Source organism: Lepus europaeus, chromosome 15 (assembly GCF_033115175.1).
Source record: "Lepus europaeus isolate LE1 chromosome 15, mLepTim1.pri, whole genome shotgun sequence".
Lineage (NCBI taxonomy): Eukaryota > Metazoa > Chordata > Mammalia > Lagomorpha > Leporidae > Lepus > Lepus europaeus.
This window is the reverse complement of record NC_084841.1, coordinates 89,547,860-89,572,773: the sequence shown is the minus strand read 5'-3', so window position 1 is coordinate 89,572,773 and position 24,914 is coordinate 89,547,860. Positions and strand designations below refer to the sequence as shown.

Here is a 24,914-nt window from a genome sequence, read left to right as displayed (position 1 = left end):
AGCAGTGATTAGAAAGTGAGTTGTAATTTTTTGTTTTTCCTAAGACTGAAGTCATTGATCCTGAGGACTACTGTATAGTGAGAAAATTTATGTTAGTGCGTTCTTTTGGGGAGAATGCTGTAAAGACTTGTATTGCCTCCATGAAGAAATTTGTATTAGAATTCTAAATTGTTCATAAGGCATTGATGTTTTGCCAAATGTTCTTATTCCCAGTTGCTTCCAATAAACCTTTGCTTATGTACAGCATTGGGAAATCCCGGGGTGTTTACAAGGTAATGCAACATTTTTCTCCAATGATCTTAAATTTGTTCGTAGGGTATTGAATGAAGACTAGTTTGTTAACATGATTTCTGACACTTGGCACTATTTTTGTTTTTAAAACACTGTTTAATCCAGGTAATGTGTTAGATTTCCCTTTCTGATTGGCATTCTGAATTCAAACTGTCTTCTGACCATCATCTTCAGCGTATAAACCAGTCTATTGAATCTTAACCTATCTGTTTGGACTCACAAATGGAAATAGATTAACTGTAAATTCTGGGAAGGTCTCAGTATTAATGATGAGGTTGAGAATGATGATCAGGTCAGAGATTAAGTTAAGTAATTAAAAACAAATATTTCTTGGAGGCCACTACATCCTGGCTCTGTGCATGGTTTCCTGAGCTTTTCTAACCCAACAGCAGTGACTGAAATGTTGAGGTGAACATAGTTCCATCTGGTCTTGCCATTAGGTTACTTGTAATTTTATTTGAGCAATGAATGAAAATTTTATTGGTTAAAGAAGGCATTTGCTCAGTTGGAACAGAAACAAGAACTAAGACACAACTATTGTTGAAGAAACTTGTCAAAATCCTGACACTATGGCTATTGACATATGGAGACAAGCCAGTATTTGCCACAGGATTTAGAAGTTGCCAAGTTCCTGTTTAAGAAATATGACCTTTTCATTCAGTACGGTTCAGTCTGTGAATAAGGAACATGTCTGAATGAACAGCTGTCCAGAGAAAAGAATCACATCTGTCTGAACCGCAGAGCACGTACAAAGTGGAAATTGAAAAGTCCATGATGTTTCTTTGCTAATTTGTAGGCAGATACTTTCACAGTGTTGAACTCATATGCTAATGGAGTACCATTTATGGGTTTAGCTTGTCTTTGTTAGAAATGATAGCGAGTTGTTAATTATTACTCTTAAGTTATTGGTGTTATGATGCTCATGTATGAGTTTAATTTAAAAAAAAATTGCCTTAATATTGTGTTTATGAACCCAACTCCTCATTTTTAACATTGATCCTATAGAGCAAACCGACTGAAGTCATGACTTAGAAATTGCTCTCAGGAACTTCCCAAACAACAACAGAGGAAGTTTCTGAAGGTCAGATGTGATGAGATTTGTCCTGGCTCTCATTGTCTGACTTCTATGTCCCAGCAGCATCTGTGGAAGAGAAGGTGATCGCTTTGGTTGAGGTTGTAGATCACCACTGGTAATCCCCTATGATTATCACTGTAACTTAGCAGAGAGCATGTTGGTGGAAAATAGAGAAATATTTGCAGCTTTCATTGGTAGTCTTTGGAACCACACAAACAATCTTACATGTTTCCTAAACTTGTAGGAGGCTAGACATAATATTCTTTAACTGGCAGTCCTAAGAATGTCTAGAAGAACCTGAAACGTGGGTGTCAGGACTTGTCCCCTCTTGGCTTCTGTTTTCTGATGGCAGAGATAGATGTCTGTTTTTTGGTAATCTGATCTCCTACCCACATCATGGTGTTATGCATGTATTGTGAAGAATTGATGGAAAGTACAATGGAAAACATATATTCTGTCAAAAGTTCATGTTTCCGTAAATAAGCAAGAGAAGACAGATCTTATATGATTATAAAAGGTGCTTAACTTATCTTTTCTGTTAGAGTAGTTAAAGATAGAAGAGAAAAATGCAGGTTTTTTTTTTTTAAAGATTTATTTATTTATTTGAAAGGCAGAGTCAGAGAGAGAGAGAGAGAGAGAGAGAGAGAGAGAATTTTCCCTTCCTCTCCACAAATGACTGCATGGCTACAGTTGGGCTAATCCAAAGCCAAGAGCTAGGAGCTTCTTCTGGTTCTCCCGCATTGGTGAAGGGGCCCAAGCATTCGAGCCATCTTCTACTGCTTTCCCAGGTGCATTAGCAGGGAGCTGGATTGAAAGTGGATCAGCCAGCACTCGAACCAGTGCCCATATGGGATGCCAGCACCATGGGCAGTGGCTTTACCCACTAAGCCACATTGCTGGCCCCAAACTGCAGTTTTGAAATGCACTTTGATTAAATCCCTCTTTTAGAGGGTATTTGCCAATATGCTGAGGAAATATGTTGAATTTTGAGGAGAAAACATTAGATTTATTAATTGGTGACTTTAAAAAACTTGGAAAACACTTTCTACCAAGACTTAAAACAATTGTTTTGAACAGATGTGTATATAATAATGCTTTCCCTTCCAGAATCCTTAGGACCATGACACAAATATTCATCAGTTGTCTTTGTGAATCACCTGCTACCAGTTACTCATTCTGTACCCATAACAAAGTTGTCAGTATTTTCAAAATGTCATGTGTTTTAGATTTGATGATACTGGAAACACGAAACTGAAAATGTAAAACTTCCAGTGTGAATATCATGAGTTTAATATACTATTTCCCAAAATGTAGTACTCATACTCCTGACAGAATGTGTATGTTACTTACTTGATAACTTTTTGGCATGTACTGAGATAATTGAAGTTAGGAGAATGGAAGGATTTGCAGAGATCCACACAACCACTAGATAACAGCAGTGGTTCTTGCTGAAATTTGTCCAATTCAAAGGCTGAACAAGGTGGCTTTAAACAAAGTGAGTCTCTCAGCCTTGTAACCAAAACATCCCTATGATCTGGTGCAAGTGGAATCAGGTCTGAGGTGTTATCTCAGTGCTGCTTCCTGGTGTCTTCATTTTGTTCTCAGCAGCTCCTGGCTTACAGCATCAGAACATCAAATCTTGTGGAGAAGAGTTTATATCCTTTATCATGGAAGTAGAGGTCTTGGAATTGAGCCTCCCTGTCTCATCTCTGAATTGGTCACTGGTACTTAGAAAGTAACATTGGCAGCTGGCGCCGTGACTCAACAGGCTAATCCTCCGCCTGCGGCGCTGGCACACCGGGTTCTAGTCCTGGTTGAGGCACCGGATTCTGTCCCGGTTGCCCCTCTCCCATGCCAGCTCTCTGCTATGGCCCGAGAGTGCAGTGGATGATGGCCCAAGTCCTTGGGCCCTGCACCCACAAGGGAGACCAGGAGAAGCACCTGGCTCCTGGCTTCGGATCAGTGCAATGCGCTGGCCGCAGCGCACCGGCCCCAGCGGCCACTGGAGGGTGAACCAACGGCAAAGGAAGACCTTTCTCTCTGTCTCTCTCTCTCACTGTCCACTCTGCCTGTCAAAAAAAAGAAAGTAACATTGGCTTACCCTGGGTCCATGCCTCCACCTTGAGGCTTGGGGCCAGAGTCAGCCTGCTCAAAGCCTTGGGTTGAGAATAGTAGAGGTGGGAGGCATTCAAGGTTGTCTTGATACAACAAGGGGAGTGTGTGTGGGGTGGCAAAATAAAATTCTCTGAATGTTGGATGAATGAAGATATTTTTAATAGCAGCAGCATTCTTTTTTTTTTTTTCAAAAATGTTTATCTACTTGAAAGTAGGCGAGGGCAGGGAGAACAAGAGAGAGGGATCTTTCATCCAGAGGTTCACTCCGGAAATGTTGGCAATAGCCAGGGTTGGTCTGTGGTGAAGCCCAGAGTCCACAATTCCATCCAGTTCTCCCAGATGGGTGGTAGAGGTCCAAGTACTTGAGCCAATATCTGCTGCTTCCCAGGATGCATAAGAAGGAAGGTGGATCAGAAGTAGAATAACGGGGACTGACTGGGTCTGACACTCTGATATGGCATGCGGGCATCCCAAGTCTAGGCTTAACTTGCAGCACTACTGTGTCTGCCCAAATGTCTAACCTGCTACACAAAACGCCCACGTCTTGGCTTTAAGAACAGATTATGTATACATTACTGATACATATTGTAATAACTTCAGTTTTTTTATTATCCTTAAGTTCAATTTAAAATACTTTTTAAGAGCATTTGTGCTGGTGTTCCTGGCATAATGCTTATTCGAAGTATTTATCAAAGAAGTCTAATAATTCTTTAGATATATTCCCTTCATTTTGAAGCTTTAAATTATGTATTTAAGATTAGACTCCTAATAGATGTCTTTTTTCCATCTTTTTACAAGTATACCTCTAATGAGTATCATCAGCCTGATGCTCAGTAACACTTACTGGCAATCACTTTATTTTGACAAGTAAGTGCTATGATTTGGAGGTTAGTTTGGGTGTCCTCTAGAGGCCTGTGTGTTAAAGGCTTGGTCCCCAAAGTCTTATGATAATGGCACTGAAAGGGTGGCAAGTATCCAGTTACACGGTCGGGAGGTGGGCTTTTGGGAAGTGATTGGGTTGGATAAGGTTGCTGGTGTGGAGCCCCAGGATCTAATCCTGGTGGCTTTATAAGGAGTGACATAGACACAGGTGTTCTCTCTTGCCATGTGATTCTCTGAGCCACCATGGCATTCTGCCAGCAGAAGAGCCTTAACCAGAGACCTACCCAGTGAGTCCTGCTGTTTCTTGGACTCTGAACCTCCCAAACCGTGAGCCAAAAATAAACCTTTTCTCTGTATTGAGTCTGTTTTCTGAGATATTTTGTTGTAGTAACAGAAAGCTGACAAATGCATTATGGACAATTTAAACGTATAAGCATAGGGATTTTAATGGTTTCTCGTGCACTGATCATATAGCACCATTGGTATCAACCCATGGTTCATTTCATTTCATTTATGTTCTCCTCACACTTTGCTCTTCTTTTCTAAATTACTTTCAAAGAAATCCCAGGAATTATAGCTTTAAAAAATGTACATAGTTTACTATATGTATATATATTATATATATTTAAAATGGACACTTCATAGAACACAGCCACAATTCTATTAAAATATCAAATTTAACAGTAATTCCGTAATGTTACCAAATACCTTAATTTGACTTGGGCTTTCTCAAGTTACTTTAAAAAGTTTAAGTTTGTTGGTTGAATAATGATTTAAGTTTGCTGTTGTTTTAAGTATATTTTAATATGTATATTTTTCCCAATACCTTATTTATTTATTTATTTGACAGGTAGACCTATAGACAGTGAGAGAGAGAGAGAGAAAGGTCTTCCTTCCGTTGGTTCACCCCCCAAATGGCCGCCACGGCCGGCACACTGTGCTGATCCGAAGCTAGGAGCTAGGTGCTTCTCCTGGTCTCCCATGTGGGTGCAGGACCCAAGCACTTGGGCCATCCTCCACTGCACTCCTGGGCCACAGCAGAGAGCTGGACTGGAAGAGGAGCAACCTGGACCAGAACCCGGCTCCCATATGGGATGCTGGCGCCGCAGGTGGAGGATTAACCAAGTGAGCCATGGCGCCAGCCCCCCAATACCTTTTTAAAGATTTGTTTTAAAGGCATAGTAAGAAGAGGGTTGGGAAGCATGGGGAGACAGAGAGATAGAGAGATCTTCTTTCGGGTTCTACTTTTCCCAAATGGCCACCATGGCCAGGGCTGGGACAGGCCATAGCCAGGAGCCAAGCCCTTTATCTGGGTTTCCCACATGTGTGGCAGTGGCCCAAGGACTTCAGCCATGTTGTGTTGATTTCCACATGCATTTGCAGGGAGCTGGGTCAGAAGTGGAGCAGCTGGGACTTGACCCTGGGTCCATAAGGGATGCCAGCATCCCAGGTGGCAGCTTAACCTGCTGAATTACAGTGCCAGCCCTGACCCAATACTTTGACCATTGAAAGTCCTTTGTTGAAACTAAGATGGTTGCCCGCTGGAGTTCTGTCTAGATTTTGCTGGTTGTTTCCCTTTAGTAGCATGGAACGTGTTCCTCTATCTTTTGTGTTCCTGGAGATTAGTAGTTAGAGTCAAAGATTTGATCAGAATCATCTTGGTTTTCTGTTAGCATGAATTTATCATAGCTGGTAGTTCAGGGAGAATTTGTGGGTGTTGCCAAGGGAACATATTTATGCCAATGTGTTATGAGTTCTTTTCTATTTAAATCCCAAAACAGTAAGTTTAGTTTTAAGATAGGATTTATATCAGAAAAGTCAGAGTGTGAGGAAAGGGGAGGAGAATAGAATAAATATAAAAATCAATTGACATATTTACTGTATATACAGCTGTAGTTATTCTAGTAACTTACCTCTAATTTTCAAAAATAATTTATAAGTCAGAATTAGAGAGGAGAGAGAGAGAGAAACGGGGGGGGGGGGGCTGCATTTGCTTCTCTGTTGGTTCACTCCCCAAATGGCTGAAACAGCTGGGGCTGGATCAGGCCAAAGCCAGGATCCAGATGCTTCCTCTAGTTCTTCAGTGTGGATGCAGAGGCCCAAGCACTTGAGCCATCCTGCACTGCTTTCCCAGGCACATCAGGGAGCTGGTTCAGAAGTGGAACAGCTGGGACTCGACTTGGCACCCATATGAGTTGCCAGCTCTGCAGACAGCAGCTTAACCCACTGCGCCACAGCCCTGACCCCCACCTCTTTCATTTTAAAACAAGAGACATAAGGAGTTCCTTAAAGAAATATTTTTTTGGGGAGTTGATGAGTAGTACAATAGGGATTGAGCTATATACTTTTAACTTTAAAATTGTTAGAATAATCTAAAAGTAGGTATAAGGGTAAGGGTATAATGATCTTGATAAGGAACTTTGCCTGAATTATTTGAAGTCCCCACATGAGAAATTCAGAGTTATTTATCATCTCACTCTATAGATCTGGGTAAGGCTTTGTTATAACTTGTTTATAGGTTAAGGGAAGGCAATTTAATAGCAGAAATGAAGAAAATTTAATGGTAGGAGTTAACAGTAGTTGTGGCGTATTGATAGTCATCAAATGAGAACAGTCAGAAGAAAAACTGAGAAAGTGAGGTCCAATATGAAATTCAGAGACCAGCCAGGGTTGAGTCTTTCCTTGGTGTTTGTATTTTAGATACTTCTAGACGTGAGTACACTTCTGCTCTTAAATAACCCAGCTGAATTTTGATTTTCTCATTTTTAGAATATGTGACTATGAAGATTAAAGCAATATATGGCAAGTTCCTAGCACAGTTCATGACATGTTTATTCCATTCCCTCATTGACCCACACATGGCTTGAGTTCTTAGGTGAAATTAACGATTTAGTAAGACCCTCTTTGTGGTAAATGTTGTGATTAGCTATATATTAGCCATATTTGAACCTTAATTTAATTTTTGCTGTTCATATTTCGCTCTCCCTCTCTCCCTCATCCTTTCCCACTCTCCCTGCCTTTCCCTCTTTCTCTCCTGTGTCCTGTGTCAGAGAATTCCCTTGATACTGAATCAGACATACCTGAACTATCATGATTGTCGTGTCTTGGAATGATCTTACTTGGCTGAATCTCATTGGGCAATAGCTACTCTGCTATTAGACCTATATAGACCTCAAATACAAATGGAGTTTAGCAAAAATCCAAGCATCTTCTTATAACAGAAGTCTTTTTTTTTTTTTCTTGACAGGCAGAGTGGATAGTGAGAGAGAGAGACAGAGAGAAAGGTCTTCCTTTTTGCCATTGGTTCACCCTCCAATGGCCGCCGCGGCTGGTCCGAAGCCAGGAGCCAGGTGCTTCTCCTGGTCTCCCATGGGGTGCGGGACCCAAGCACTTGGGCCATCCTCCACTGCACTCCCGGGCCATAGCAGAGAGCTGGCCTGGAAGAGGGGCAACCGGGATAGAATCCGGCGCCCCAACCGGGCCCAGAACCTGGTGTGCCAGTGCCGCAAGGCAGAGGATTAGCCTGTTCAGCCACGGCGCTGGCCTTATAACAGAAGTCTTATACAATTGGTCATGATCATCATTTGTCCTGAGCAAGGGAGGTGTCATACTAAAATACACACAAAAAAACTTGGTACAACTTGTTTTGGAAAATTTTATGATTTATTTTGCAGTATGTCCATGTTTCCTTTGGAGCTAGGGCCCTTGGTAAAATGAGAAGCATGCACTTCATTTGGCATTTGTCTGAATATTTTGTGTTTCTTACGTTTTGTGTACCTTTGTGTATCACTATATCAAAGTGATGTAGTCATATAGGCAAAATTGAACTTAATAATATGCATTTTATATGTATATTAAAGGTAACTTTCTAGGCATTAGAATTGCATTGTTGCTTTTAGTGGATCTGCTAGTGTATTCTTGGTATTAAATTTTCTGAACATTAGATTCCTCATATAAGCATTCTTTTTCATCTCTTGTTTTTGTTTATTTTGGTTCTGCAATTTTTTTACATTGGAAAATATAGCAGTTTTCATTTGTCACCTATTATGTACTCGATATACTTTTTTCTTATTATTTTATAAGTACTTTAACTCCCACAGAGCAAAACTTTGTATTGCTTTGAATATATCTGTTTTAGTTATAATTTTTGCAAAATTTTCTTATATTTTCCTAAGTGGATTCAAAGTTTCTGGAAGGAATGCTTCATTTTTTTTTTTAAAATTTTCTAGAGTTTTCTTTATTGAGCACAAAGTTCTACCCACTGCTTCCTTAATGTCTGATGGACAGGTAGAAGGAGTGGAATTTTTGCAACTGGTTTCTTGCACATTGATGTCAGGTCATTATTTCAAACTAATGAGCCTTTTAAATTAAATATTTGAAAAGTGAATTTTGCCTTGCAAAATTAAACTTCTGTTATACAAAGTGACTTTATTAAAATTTCATTAACTCTTTTTGTGAGAGTGATTAAAAATAATCATTTTTTTTATGAAGCTTGCGCATTTTCCAACTTCTTCCTAATGAGAAAGGCGGTCTTGATACTTGTGTGGTTTGAAGCTTGTCGGCAAATTCCATGTGGTTTGTGTGCATGGCCATGGCTAATCCAGTGGTATTTTAGAACGCTTAAAGAAGTTGGTAGTCTTCTTTGGATTCAGTTTGGAATGTGTGTGTTCATGTACTGTTCCTAACTCCTACTCTGATCTGAATTAGATGAAATTGTCATTTGTGTGGGTTAAAAATCAGTTTCATATGATACCTAAGTATTTTTGGATGGTTGAACTTAGATACTTTCAACAATTGGGGATACATGAAACGTTTTTTTCTTCCAGATTAACTCTCATTTCTCTAGTACCACAACCTTATCATTCACTCCGTTGTTTGCCATTAAGAACTAGATAGATGTACATTGGTAAGAAAATGGTGGGTTTGTGCGCGGGAAGAAACTAGTGCAGTTTTGTTCCTTTTCCTGGTAAGTGCTTTTAGTTGTGTTTTGCTGTTCAGCATCGCAGTTGGCAAGAGGGAATCCTCTCTGTGAGCTTCATGGGTGGTGTTTCGTGGGAGCACTCTCCCTCCTCTGGAATTAAAGCGAGAGGTGTCAACAATCCCCAGGCTCCAGGCACCAGAATTACCAAGTTCTCATTGATAAAAGACTGTGTATCCTTCAGGAATGTTGTCATCTCTTCTCCATAGGTCTGTTAAGTGTCATTCTCACGTGAAGCTCCAGTTAGAACTGAAGTGTGGCTGTGCCAGTCTAGAAAGTTTCCAGAATGACAAATGTTGTCACTTCCTTTCTGCCAAGCTTGTTTGTAAGTGAGAGTAGCCGTTTGATGAAAATGAAAGAAGTGATTCTTTTTAAAGTTTGGGTCCAATTTTAAGGACATTTTGGATCCAAGTGTTAGATTCTGTGTGGGGAATTTATTCAGGCCTTAGATCACTTTATTGCTTTTTAGTACCCACCTTCCAGGGTAAGAGAAAAGGAAGGAAGTGAAATTTAGATGACTCACTGAAACAAATGATCATTGATGGTGTTTGTAAAAGATACGTAGAGGAAACCAGCAATAACAGGATATTTGGAATAGCAGCTGGCATTCCACCGTCATGAGAGGAAATGGAGACTAGATTGTGAGTGTGGCACAGATGTCATGTTTTTTACACTTGTTTCATGGTTCAAATGCTTTATTTTAGAAGCATCAAATTAATTCATTATTTTCCTTGAACATCAGCTGTATATTATGAGTTTTGGGGCAAGATTGTGTTAACAGTCCTAACTGTTTTACTACTACCCTACAGTGGCTGACATTCCTGATTTGCCTGGTATGGAGAGATTTCTTACGATGTGACACTTTGTTTTAAAACCAGAAAAATCCCAGCTAAACCTTGACAGCTGGTTACCTTAACGTTCATCTTCAGAATTATTAGAATGTGATTAATTGTGATACAATTAGACTGCTACTTAATAATTTATACGCTCTTTACTCTTAAAGTTTAGGATATTCCAGATTAAAAATACTACTTCAGGAAAGCATTTTTCTACAGAAGGGATGCTTGACATTTTTGTTTTAATTGCTTTGGAAATCTAAAGGTAAATTGATTTTGTGGTTTTTTTTTATATTTTTGGTAAAACAGACTCTTACTTTACTCTTTGGTAACACCAACTGGAATGTTACTAGACATGCAATAAGTAATGAAAATATTAGGATTGAATTATGAATTTAAAGTGTCCTCATTGTGGGAATTCTGTAAAAGATAAACATGAATGGTCAGTGCTTTTGAAACATACTAAGTAAATAGATAATCTTTTCCTTTGTACTTAATTTTCTTGAATTATCCTGTTACTTGCTTTCCAAAAGTAAATAGCCTCATGGTCGTTACAGAAACCCTCTTTTTTTAAAAAAAATTAATTCTATACATTCTTGTATTTCAATCTTGTAATGTGATAGGACATTTAAAAAAAACCATGAGGGTACTTTGGGTTTAAAATTTACATTTTCTTTCTTTCCCCCCTTTTTTTAAAAAAATAAAGTCAGGTGTTAAAATGGAAATGGCATAGAAAATTAATTATTTTGAAAAAAAAATTATGTAGGATCTCTGTCTTTAATGTGCTGTACATTGCTATTTAATGCTATAATTAGTAATCCAATGGTAGTTTTTTCACTTGATGTTGCTATATGGGCAAAATGTTGAAATCTTTACCTAGTATATACTAAACTGATCTTCTGTATACAAAGAGAACTGAAAATGAATCTTTACATGAATGGAAGGGGAGAGGGAGCGGGAGGGGGGAGGGTTGCGGGCGGGAGGGAAGTTATGGGAGGGGGGAAACCATTGTAACCCATAAGCTATACTTTGGAAATTTATATTCATTAAATAAAAGTTTAATAAAAAAAAATAAAGTCAGATAAAATAATGTGACCAGGAATCTAATTACAGACTATTAACAGCATGTGCTGTGTGCTTATCTTTACTCTGAACTCACTTTAGGTTTCTGCCTACTTTTCTCAACAAGGGGGCACTTGAGTTAATTGCTTCATTAGAAACATGCATTTAGCCCTGTCTGAGCTGTAAGTACAACTCCCTGGCAGAGCTGCAGAGCTTGAACACCTGCAGCCCAACAGCTTGACAAGAAGCCATAACTTACTACAAGGGAAAAGAAGCAACGCTCAAGTTCAGAATGGTGCTATCAATGATAACAGTGTTGGAACGGACTTGAGCTGACCTAAGAGAGTTGGCTTCTGCATTTCTCCATATCAGCATCCAAAAGAGCATACAAAATTCTTTGTAAACTAATTTAAAAAGTGTCTTGTTTATTCAGAAGCAACTGTGAATGGTATTTGTTCAGGCAGTAGATCACATCAATTGCATACCAGCCAACAACTTATTTCTCTTCTAAGAGAGAGGCCAAGTATCAAAGACACAAAGTACTAAAGATAAGCTTCTCAATTCTCAACTGTTCTGAGCTCTCAATAAAGCCACTGATGTACAGACTGGGGTGGGACCCAACTGTTTCCACCTGCAGGCTCCTCTTAGATCCTTGGCTCCGGCTGGGAGAGGTGCTGATACCACGGTGACCTTTAGTGCCCTTAGAATACAAAACACAGGCTTTCTTACAACCCTAATCAATCCATGTCTCTAAGAGGAGTCCACCCCCTTTCTTCCAGTAGTCTTGGGGCAGAATCTGTGGCTGACTGACCCCTTTACAGCCTGGTGAAAGCGGAGATGGTCAGCTTACTCTAACTGCATCTGAAAAGGAGCTCCAAGTCCTCTTTGCTTCTGTTTCTATGGTTGGTTCTCAGATATGTGCTATTTGCTATTTAATGAGAGGGTGACCTCAGTAAGTAAAAGAATGAAGTGCTTTCAAAACTGGCTCAAATAGCATATTATCACAAAATTAGGACAAACTGGGATAGATAAAACTTCTGAGCCTACCGAGGCACAAAGTGGTTAGTGATACTGGTTTTCACCTGTGAGGTATTAATATGTTAAATGGTTAAACGTGGGTCACAGGTGGTAGTCTGAGTTTCAGATCTGAACTTAATAAAATAACAGGATCATTAAAATAAAGCCATTTAATTTTTTTCTGAGGAGTATCTAGAATTAATCAGGAGAATGAAAAATATTTGAAACATGAATAATTCAAAGATAATTATAAAATGAATCTGATCCGCAAATGTCTTAGTATTATTGATTTAGGCCCACTTCTTTTATTGTGAAAGTAGAGTGAGTTACAGGCATATTGGAATATTGAATTTTAAATGAGTTTATGTAATTATAAAATTTGTCAGTTGTTTCAAATATGGTGAAACAAAAAAAAGCAAACAAGCGAACAAGTAATGAATCCAATTGTTGTTTTAGCGTAATTCTAACTTGTGTGTTGCTTTCCAAGAGTTAAACTGACGGTAACAGTAGTGTAGTTCTTAAAGCACACATAAGAAAAAAATAAACTCTGTGGGTGTTCATTTTTATATGTTTGTATATAAGTACAATAGAGGCAAAAATTAACATTCTCTAACTGCCTCCTCCAAGAAATTGTGCATTTGGGGCCCATTAGAATTATGAAAACCACTGTATCTTTTTCAGTAATTGGAATAGAAAACCCATTTTCCAGTTTAAGTGTTAGAGACCGTGTGAATAAATGAAGTGTACAGATTAATTGACCTAAAAGTAAATATTCACAAATAGATAAAGCATGTCAGAATTAAGTACACCTAGACAAAAATGGCCAGTGTAGGAAAAAAAATGACTAAATGAGATGTTTAAAGATTATGCTTTATTTTAGTGATTATGATGTGAAATCTACAAATTTGAAACCTTTTAAAATTTTAACATGGTTAATTTATGGGGTTATAGGTGTTTATAATGTTCTATTGGAAAGAAGAACAAGTAGTTTTCTGAGTAAACTTTGGGTAGAAATTAGAATCATTGCTAATTTATCAATTTGGAGGGATCTTAAATTCTTAATTTTACACTTTATTGTTTTACTCTTGGGTTCACTCTGTGCATTTATTTTGCAGTTCTAGCAGTCTGTAATTAGCCATCCACCCCTACCCCAGAAGATATAGATTTTTAACACGTGTGACTTGCTTTGTGAAGAGCTAACAAAATGGATTTTTATTTTCATACTCAATTGTAAGTTGAGAAATATGATGCTTTATTTACTAAAACATAATAATTTCAAATGGAGAAGGCATATTAAACTCATAATTTATGAATTTTGCTCACAGTAGACTTACTGTCAACAAAATGTCAATATTTTATTTTTGGATTTTAATGACATTTTATATATAGATCATAAAAACTTGAAGCAATTTTATACCCTTCTCCTTCAAATGAAAAAGTGAATGATATCCTTATAGTTTTTTAAGGACCATCTTGGAAGGATTCGGGCTATGTGATTGGAGAGTATAGTTCTCCCTCAGTTCCCACAGAGGGCTGGTTCCAGGACCTCCTACAAGTACCAAAATCTGAAAATCATCAAGTCCACTATATAAAATGGTGCACGAAAATAGAAATTGTACGTGTTGAAGGGGTCCCGTGTAATGTTTGGATGCATGTATACATTATGTAATGTCCAGTCAGGATGAGCATACCTGTGTCTTCAAGTATTTAACATTTCTATGTGCACCACAGTGATGCAGTAGTAGAAAGAACTTCCATCTACTGGTTCATTCCCCAAATGCCTGCAACAGCTGAGGCTGCGGCTGGGTGTGGCCAAAGCCAGGAACTGGGAACTCAGTCTGGATTTCCCAAATGGGTGTCAAGAACCCAAGTACTAGAACCATCACTTGCTGTCTCCCGGGATTTGCATTAGCAGGAAACTGGATTGGAAATTCAGTTGGTACCTGAGCCCAGGCACTCTGATGTGGGATGCTGGCATCCCCAGTGGTGGCTGAACTGCTGTGCCCCACACGGGCTCCTGTATACTTTGCATCATCTCTAGATTATTTGTAATGCCTAATGCAGTGGTGACACTTGTTAGGCTGAAAGTTTTAGGGAATAATGACAAGAAAAAGAGGTCGGCATACATTACTGCAGACTGAACTGTTTTACCCTGTTCTGAGTGGAGTAACAACATGATATTTTCTTTCTTTCAACTCTTGCAGATTTCTTTCGTAAGCCACGCATCACAACACTCACCAGGATTCAGTATAGTGTACCTGGTATGGTGAATTCAAGTTTTATTTTTTTGGAAATTCTGGGACTCTCCCTGCCCCCCCCCCCCCCGAGTATTTCTGATCCGTGGTTGATTCAGCCTGCAGATACAGACCTGTAGGAATGGAACCCTCTAATGTAGAAGCCGGGGATACTGAGGGCAGAGCCTGATTCTCTCTAGTTTTTGTTTAGAAAAGAATTTTTTAACAGACACATAAAAATCGTACACTTTTATTTGGTACCATGTGAAATTTCCATATGTCTGTTCACTATGTGATATCCAGTCAGATAAACATATCTGTCTCCTCAAATATTTAACATTTGATTACTGCAAAAAACATTCAAAAACAGTATCTTGTAATGTTTTTCTTTTTAGTAGAGAAATGCACAGTACATTACCTATACTTCCCTTACTGTGCAGAAGAACCCTGGAGCTTCTTACTTCTGTGTCTCACTTAGCACCCATTAATCAAGCTTTTCCCATCCTTCTTTCCCTCTTTGCCTTTTCAGCCTCTGCTAACTGCCATTTCGCTTTTAACTTCTGTAAGCTCAGCTTATTTTTGACTCCGCTTCCAAGTGAGATGATGTGATACTTGTTGATCTGTGCCTTGCTTATTGCACTGAAGGTATCGGCCTCCAGTTCCATCGGCTTAGTTACAAATGACAATCTTTTGTGCGTTTGTAGCACATTGTCTTTATCCTTTCATCAGTGGATGGAACTTAAGTCCTGTCAGTTTCTTGGCTGTTGTGAATAGTGCTGAAGTAAACATGGGGTTTCTTCGTCAGTGATTTCATTTCCTTTGGGCAGCTACCCAGAGGAACGATGATTGGTTCATTCGGCAGTTATTTTAGATGGTTGAGGACCTCCATACTGTTTTCCACAATGGCTGTGCTTATTCCCACCAACAGTGTGCGAGAGTTTTTCTAATCTCCACATCCTTGCCTTCATTTGGCGTCTTTTGTGTTTCTGATAATAACCAGTGTAACTGGGGTGAGGTGGCGTGTCACTGTAGTTCTGAATTGCAGTTCCTTGATGGTTAGTGATATTAAACTTTTTTTTTTCATGTACTTGTTGGCCATCATCATGTCTTTCTTTGAGAAATGCCTGTTTAGGTCTACTGCCCAATTTTTTAAAAAAACATTTACTTTTATTAATTTGAAAGGCAGAGTTACAGAGAGATGAGGAGAGACAGATTCTCCATCCACTGGTTCGAACCCCAAATGGCCTCCATGGCCTCAATGGCCAGGGTTGGGCCAGGCTGAAGCCAGGAGCCCAGGGTTCCTTCTGGGTCTCCTATGTGGGTGCCGGGCCCCAAGGATTTGGGCCATCCCAGGTGTGTGAGAGGGGAACTGGGTCAGATGTGAAGCAGGTGGGTCTTGAAACAACACCCACGTGGGATGCTGGCATTGCAGGCAGAGGCTTAACCAGCTACACCACAACAGTGCCGGCCCTTCAACTGCCCAATTTTAAAGTGGATTATTTCTGTTTTTTTTGGATTGATTTGCATTCATCTATTGACTTGTCAGAATATATAACTTGTAGTATTCTCTTCCATTCCATAGAGTTTCTCCTTACCCTTAATTGTTTACTTAGCTGTTCAGAGCACTTTAGTTTGATGAAATCCCAACTGTCTATTTTTATTTTTGTTCCTTGTTCTTTTGGGTCTGCTCAAAAACAAACCAACCAAACAAACAAAAAAGGCTTACCTGTTCCAGTGCCCTGAAGCCTTTCCCTTATGTTTTCTTCTGGGAGTTTGAAAATCTCAGGTCTTACATTTAAGTATTTAATATATTTAGAGTGGATTTTTGTACAGTGAACGACAGGGATCTAGTCTTATTGCTCTGTATGTGGCTACCCAATTTTTCTACTAAAAACTGCAATTTTTGTAACATGTGTTCTTAGGGCTTTTGTCAACGATCAAGTGGCTGAGATGGGTGGGTTTACTTTTTTTATTTTTATTTTTATTTTTTTATTTTTATTTTTTTATTTTTGACAGGCAGAGTGCACAGTGAGAGAGAGACAGACAGAAAGGTCTTCCTTTTGCCGTTGGTTCACCCTCCAATGGCCGCCACGGTAGCGCGCTGCGGCCGGCGCACTGCGCTGATCCGATGACAGGAGCCAGGTGCTTCTCCTGGTCTCCCATGGGGTGCAGGGCCCAAGGACTTGGGCCATCCTCCACTGCACTCCCTGGCCACAGCAGAGAGCTGGCCTGGAAGAGGGGCAACTGGGACAGGATCGGTGCCCCGACCGGGACTAGAACCTGGTGTGCCAGCGCCGCAAGGCGGAGGATTAGCCTAGTGAGCCGCGGCGCCGGCCTGGGTTTACTTTTAGGGTCTGAATTCTGTTTAGTTGGTCTATGTGTCTGTTTTTATGCTAATAAGCTTTGTAATTACTGTAACATTATAATGTATTTTGGTGTCAGGTGATATAATTCTTCCTCCATTATCATTATTACCATTATTACTATTCCTCAATATTTCTTTAGCTGTTCAGAGTCTTTGTGGTTATCTACACATTTCAGTAGCACTTTTTTGGTAGCTTTGTGAAAAATATTGATATTTTGGTAGAGTTGCATTGGTGTTGTAAATTGTTTTGGGTAGTATGGACATTTTAACAATGTTGTTTCTTCCAATCCATGAATCTAGAATGCCTTTCCATTTTTTGGGTCCTGCTTGATTTGGTTTATCAAACATTTATATTTCTCATTGAGAGATACCTCAGTCCTTTGTTGAATTTTATTCTTAGATATTTATTTTATTTTTGTAGCTATTGGAAATAGAATTTCTTTTTCAGGTAATTTGCTATTCTAATAACATCAAACACCACTGATTTTGCATTGAGTTTGTATTTTGCTGCTTTGCTAATTTTGCTTACAGATTTTTGGTGGAGTCTTTGAGGTTTTCTGTATGTAACATCGTTGTATCTGTGGACTGACCATTTGGCCTCTTCCTTTCTGATATGGAAGCCCTTTATTTATTTCCCTTGCCTAATTGCTCTGGCTGGGATTTCTGCTACTATGTTGAATGAAAGTGTAGAAAGTGCACATCCTTATCTTATTCCAGGTAAGAGAGAGTTTTCAGCTTTTTCCCATTCGGTATGATGGTTACTGTTGTCATGTCATACATGGCCTTCATTGTGCTGAGATCTATTCCTTCTGTATATAATTTGTTTAGTTTTTATCATGAAGAGATGATTGATTTTATCCCGTACCTTTTCTGTGTGTGATTTAGGCACTTTGTTCTGTTGCTGTGGTGTACCATATCAATTTATTGTGTGTGTTGAATCACCTTTGCATCCCTGGGATCAATCTTACTTGATCATAAGTAATTGTTTTTTGCACTGCACACTGCCTCTAAAGCAGCCATCTAGATATTTAAAGCCAGAGTGCAGAGAGAGGAGAAACAGAGATCTGTTGCTTCACTCCACACTTGCTTGCAATAGCCAGAACTAAGCCAGACTGAAGCCAGGAGCCAGGAATTCCTTCTGAGTTTCCCAAATGGATGACAGGAACCCAAGCATTTGCACTATTATCTGCTTCCTCCCACGTGCATTTTGCAGGAAGCTGGATTAGAGTCACCGAGGAACTGGGACTCAGCCAGGCACTCAGATATAGGAATTATTTGCTTAAACAACTGAGTCACAGAATCCAGCCCAATAATGTTTTTAATATGCTGTTGGGTGCTTGCTGGCAGCACATATACTTACATTGGAATGATACAGAGAAGACTAGCATGGCCCATGTGTCAGGATGACATACAAATTCATGAAGTGTTTGCTATTTTTAGGCATTTTTTCAACATGTCTCAGGGAAAGGTTGAGGTGATGGACATACCAGCCATTATGACCATTCCCTCCCCCTACTGTGGGTAGAGGTCTACCGGGCATGACTTGAGTGTCACTACAGATCTAAAACATTGGACAGAGCTCCATAGCCCCACACAGCACACATCTCTGGATATCAGCTGTAAGTCCCAGGCATTCCACTGAACTACCGAAGCATATTCCTAAGAAAAAAGCCTTTAGAAGAGATACCAACAAATATTTTTCTTGATGCATAAAAATAAATGTAGAAACAATAAGGGACATGAACAAGGAATACAGTAGGACACCCCAAAAGGAACACAGTAATGCTCAATATTAGACTGTGAAGATGAGGACATAGACGAAATGCTGGAAAGGGAATTCAAAATAATGATTATAAGATTACTTAAAGAGAAACAATTACATAAGTTAAATTCATACATGACATGGAAGAGAAATTCTGCCAGGGGATAAAGATATTAAAGTAGAATCAAACTGAAATATTAGAAATGAAGCACTCACTGTGTCAAGTAAAAAATACACCAGAAAACATTAACAGACTCAGTGAGGCAGAAGAAAGAATATCTGAACAGAAGACAAATCTTTTGAAATAGACAAACGAAAAAGAAAAAAAAACAAAACATGAAACCATGTTTATGATTTATGAGATGTCATCAAATGACTGAATATATGTGTCTTAGGAATTCCTAAACAAGTATAAAAGCAGGATGACATAGAAAACTTATTCAAGGGCCAGCACTGTGGCACGCTAGGTTAATCCTCTGCCTGCAGCACCGGCATCCCATATGGGCACTCTTTCTAGTCCCGGTTGCTCCTCTTCCAGTCCAGCTCTCTGCTGTGGCCCGGGAAGGCAGTGGAGGATGGCCCAAGTGCTTGGGCCCTGTACCCACATGGGAGTCTGGGAGGAAGCAGCTGGCTCCCGGCTTTGAATCAGCGGAGCTCCGGCCATTGTGGCCACCTGGGGAGTGAACCAACGGAAGGAAGGAAGACCTTTCTGTCTGTCTCTCTCTCTCTGTAACTCTGCCTGTCAAATAAATGAATAAAATCTTAAAAAACTTATTCAGTGAATAATAGCTGCTAATTTTCCTAAATTGGAGAAGGATGTGGACATCCAAATACGGGAACCACACAGAACCCCAAATAGACATGATCACAAAACATCTTTACCATGACACATTATATTAAAACTTTCAAAAGTAGAACACACAGATTCTAAAATGTGCAAGAGAGAAACGTGAGATTACTTTTAAAATATCTCCAAGCAAAGTAACAAATTTCTCTTCAGAAACCCTACTAGCTATAGAAAAGAATGGAGAGATATAGTCCTTAAAGAAAAAAAAGCCTTCAACCAGGATACTATACCCAGCAAGGCTCTCATTTATAAGTGAAGGTGAAATAAAGACCTTCCAAGACAGACAGAAATGGAAAGAATTTGTCACTCCCCAGGGAGCCTTACTAATGATCCTTAAGGATTTTACTACACACAGCAACAGAGAAGGATAGCATTGTACAAGTGTGTATAGTCACAAAACCCGATAATAGTACAAAGGAAATCCAAAACAGAAGGAATATTTATGAAAAAATGGCATGACCCAAGTCATTACTTCTCAATACTAACCTGAATGTAAATGTACTGAATTATCCAATTAGGAGATGCAGACTGGCTGAATGGATTAAAACACAAGATCCATGTATATGCTGCCTTCAAGAAACATGCCCTACCAACAAAGATGTACACAGACTGGAAGAGGATGGAAAAAGATATTCCATGCACATGGAAATAAGAAGCAAGCAGAAGGAGCTATCTTAATATTGAACCAAATAGACTTCAAGAACAGAACTGTTAATGAAGAAGGTCATTATGTAATTATTAAGGGATGAACGTCACACATGAAGCTGGATCTATAGTAAACATACATGCACCCAAAGCCAAAATCCTCATCTATTTAAAGCAAACACTAGTGGAGACATATGCTTCTATACAGTCATAGTGGGAGACTTTAATACTCCACTTTTATCAGATGAACTAGAGAAAAATCAACAAAGAAACAATAGAGCTGATCTACATTATGGACTTAATGGATCTAATCAATATCTGTAGAACATTTTATCCCACAGGGGCAGATACACATTCTTTTCATCAACGCATGGAACTTTCTCTGGGTAGACCATATGCTTGGCCATGAAGCAAGGCTGCAAATGCAACAAAATTGAAATTTACCATGTATCTTTTCTGATCTCACTGAAATGAAGCTGGACATTAACAGCATAAGAAACTTAACAAAATATACAAACACCTAGAAATGCTACTGAAGGAACAGTGGGTCATAGAAGAAATCAAAAGGGAGATACAAAAAAATCCCTGTGTATTTATATGGTGCCAGGTGTATTGTCTCCCTTTTCATTTCTCATTTTATACATTTAAATCATCTTTCTCTTAGTCTAACTAGGGATTTGTCAGTTTTGTTTGTGTTTTCAAAGAAATAGATCTTTGTTTCATTGCTGTTTTTATAATTTCTTTTTAGTGTCTGTGTCATTTATTTTCAAGTCTTACTTCTTTCCTTCTACTAATTTTCAATTTGGTTTTTTCATATTTTTCTAGCTCCTTGAGATGCTGTGATAGGTTGTTTATTTGAGATCTTTTTTTCTTAAATGTGGACATTGATTTAATAAACTTCTTAGTGTATTGCCTTTGCTGTAGTCTGTAGCTTTTGGTATACTGTGTTTCCATTTTCATTCATCTAAATACATTTTTTGAAAGTTTTCTTTACAATTTCATCCATTGATTGTTCAGGAATAAGTTAGATTTCCATGTATTTATGTAGCTTCCAAAGTTTTTCTTCTTAATCTATTCTATTTTTGTTGTAATCAGAAAAGATAATCAATCTGACTTCTAGTTTTTAAAATTTGTTAAGACTTGTTTGGTGCCCTCACATATGCTGTTTCCTGGAGAATGTCCCAGGTGTTGTTGAGAAGTGTGTGTGTTGGATGGAATGCTCTGTAGATGCCTCCTAAGCCCAGTTGTTGCAGTTTGCAATTTAGCTCTGTAGTTTCTTTATGGATTTTCCTTCTGGATGGCTTGCCATTGCTCAAAGAGTGGAGTTAAAGGCTTAAGCAGTATTGTTTTGGAGTCTAGCTCTCCCTTTAGGTCTATTCATATTTCCTTTATGTATTTGGTTACTCTCGAGGGGTGCCTCTGTATGTTTTAAATATTTATTATTTGAGAAGCAGAGTTATAGACAGAGCAAGAGACAGAAAGCGTGGTCTTCCATCTGCTGGTTCACACCCCAAATGGCCACAGTGGCCGGAGTTGGACCAGTCAGAAGCCAGGACCCAGGAGCTTCTTCTGGGTCTCCCTTGTGGGTACATGGGCCCAAGCAGTTGGTTCATCTTCCACTGCCTTCCCAGGCCATTAACAGAGAGCAGGATTGGAAGAGTAGCAGCTAGGACATGAACCGGTACCCATATGGGATGCCAGCACTGCAGGCGGGGGCTTTGCCTACTATGCCAGTTCATTGGCCACATGCCTATGTCTTTTTATTTATTTTTTTATTTCCTCTTCCTTGATTGAACCCTTTATTATTATTATTATTTTTTTTTGACAGGCAGAGTTAGACAGTGAGAGAGAGAGACAGAGAGAAAGGTCTTCCTTCTGTTGGTTTACCCCCCAAATGGCTGCCATGGCCGGTGCACTGCACCGATCTGAAGCCAGGAGCCAGGTGCTTCTCCTGGTCTCCCATGCAGGTGCAGGGCCCAAGCACTTGGGCCATCCTCCACTGCCTTCCCGGGCCACAGCAGAGAGCTGGACTGGAAGAGGAGCAACTGGGACAGAATCCGGCACCCAACCAGGACTATTACCCGGGGTTCCAGTGCCGCAGGTGGAGGATTAGCCAAGTGAGCCGCGGCACCGGCCTGAACCCTTAATTATTATATAATGACATCTTTTTTTTTTTTTTTACTAGTTTTGTTGAAGTATCTATTATTTGTTTATTTGATAGTTAGATAGATACATTGATAGAGAGGAAAGAGAGAGGGAAAGAGAGATACATTATCCATTGGGTCACCCTCCAAATGCCTGACCTGAAGCTGGGAGCTCTGAACTCAGTCCAGATCTCCCACATTAGTGGCAGGCACCCCATTATTTGGGCCATCAGTATTGCCTATAGGGTTTGTATTAGCAGGAAGCCCGTGGCAGGAGCTGGAGTCATATGTACTCTGGTACAGGAGGTTTATTTATTCCCAATCTTATCTACTAGGCTAAACGCTCACTCCTAAAACCTATTTCTAATCAGATAGAGGTATGGCTCCTAATGTTCTATTTCAGGCTCCATTAGCATGGACCATTTTCTTCTGTACTTTGGCTTTCAGTAACTTGTGTGTTTTTAGAAGTCAAGTGAGATTCTTATAAGCAGCATATAGTTCAGTCTTGTTTTCTTACTCATTGGGTCACTGTGGCTTTTTAAATTGTATTTACTTATTTATTTTCATTGTATTTAAAAGAGGGGGAGAGAGAGAAAAAGAGGGAGGGAGAGAGAGCGTGTGACACGAGCTACACAGTGCACAAACCACCTCCTGCTGCCTTGGGGTTTGCATTAGCAGGAAGCTGTAATTGGAAGCGAATAGAGACACACAGGTATGGGACGTGGGCATCCCGAGGACCATCTGGACCATTGTGCCAGAAAGCATTCCCCTTCCTCCACTGCCTTCCACTTGTAGAATTTAATGCATTCATATGTGAGGTAATTATTTTTTGGTAAGGGCTTTCTGGTGCCATTTTGATACTTGTTTTCTAATTTTGTTGTAGTTCCTGTCTTTCTCCCTCTTTTTATTTTTATTTTTTGACAGAGTGGACAGTGAGAGAAAGAGAGAGAGAGACAGAGAGAAAGGTCTTCCTTTACCGTTGGTTCACCCTCCAATGGCCGCTGCGGCCGGCGCGCTGTGGCCGGCACACCACGCTGATCCGAAGGCAGAAGCCAGGTACTTCTCCTGGTCTCCCATGGGGTGCAGGGCCCAAGCACTTGGGCCATCCTCCTCTGCACTCCGGGGCCACAGGAGAGAGCTGGACTGGAAGAGGGGCAACCGGGACAGAATCTGGCGCCCCGACCAGGACTAGAACCCGGTGTGCTGGCGCCACAGGCGGAGGATTAGCCTAGTGAGCCGCGGTGCCGGCCTGTCTTTCTCCCTCTTATGTATTCTTCCTTGTGGTTAAGTAATTTCTTAAATAGTATTTTTTGATTACTTGTTATGTCTGGGAAGTATATTATAAATTTTTGCTTTCTAGCTACCATGAGACTTACAGAATACTTCTTTTTGTTGTAACAAGCTACTTTGAAATAATAGGAACTTAACATTCATCACAAATCAGGAAAATAAACACAAAAAGAGGTCAGACATACTGGTAAAGATTTCCGTATTATTCCATTGCTCCTCAACATTGATTGTGTTTATTTCTCATTTTTCCTCTTTCTGTCTTATGTGTTTCTTACCATTTTATGTAGCTTTTATTATTTTCAATTGGTTTTTAGTCTCCCCCACTAGTATTAATGATTTATGACACCGTGTTTACAGTATTAGAGTGTTTAGGAGTTTCTCAGTACAATTAGTCTTACCAGTGAGTTTTCTGCCTTCTGATATTATTTATTACTGTCTGTCTTTCAGTTTGAAAAATTCCCGTTAGCCTTTCTTGTGAGTCAGATCTGGTGGTCTCATCATGCTTCCTTTGGGCCTGTAAGATTTCTGCCAAGAAGTCTGTAGTCAGGTGAATTGAGACCCCATTCTGTGTTATTTGTTTCATTTCTTCTGGAGCTTTGAGAATCAGCTCTTTATCCTTAACCTTGGAAAACTTGATTGTTATATGTCTTGGAGTAGACTTGGTTGGGTTGCATCTGGTTGGTGACCTTTGATCTGTACCTGATAGTTTTCTCTCTCTAGGTTATTATCTCTTTGAATAAGCTTCCTATCCCTTTGGCATTTCCAGTTCCCTCTTGAATCCCAGTAACTGAAATGTTTTTTTCTTTTCACTCTATTCCAAAGTTTCTGTAAGTTTCTTCATTCCTTTGATTCTTTTTGTTTCTTTTTTCTCCTCCAAATGTGTAATTTTTTCTATTTATTTTTTTGAAAGGCAGAGAGAGGGAGAGAGATCCTATTTTTTAGTTTACTCTCCAAAATACCTACAACATCTGGTCTCCCATGTGGCTGGCAGAAATCCACCTATGTGAGTCATCACCTCCTGCCTCCTATAGTGCACATTAACAAGAAGCTGGTATTGGGAGTGGAGCCGAGTTTAAACATAGGCATTCCACTATGGGATGTGGGCATCCAAAGGATGCCAAATACCCATCTCCTACTGCGTATTTCAGATAGCATGTCTTTAAGCTCACTGACTCTTTTGTTTGATCTACTCTGCTATTGATGGTTTCAATTGCATTTTAAATTCACTTAGTACACTTTTCATTTGAACCATTTCTGTTTGATTTATTTGAATTTCTTCCATCTTTCTGTCAAGCTTCTCTGTTAGAGTATTAAATTATTTGTGTTCTCTCTGTTGAAGTTCATTGAATTTCTTTAAAGTAGCTATTTTTA

At 39.5% G+C, this 24,914-nt stretch overlaps 1 protein-coding gene and 1 non-coding gene across 9 annotated transcripts in view; both read left to right on the top strand.

Moving 5' to 3' along the window:
* The window catches only part of XRCC4 (X-ray repair cross complementing 4), a 338,412-nt gene that overhangs the window by 4,168 nt on the left and 309,330 nt on the right, over positions 1-24,914 (top strand). The window contains exon 1 of one of the 8 annotated variants that reach the window (XM_062212452.1): positions 14,497-14,517. The exons of the other annotated variants lie outside the window; for them this stretch is intronic. The gene's annotated coding sequence lies outside the window, so the exon portion shown is untranslated. Of the gene's footprint in view, positions 1-14,496; positions 14,518-24,914 lie in introns of those variants that run through there. 8 annotated transcript variants of the gene reach the window in all.
* LOC133774779 (U6 spliceosomal RNA) lies at positions 18,189-18,293 on the top strand. The gene has a single exon (XR_009868156.1). It is a non-coding gene; the product is annotated as a U6 spliceosomal RNA (small nuclear RNA).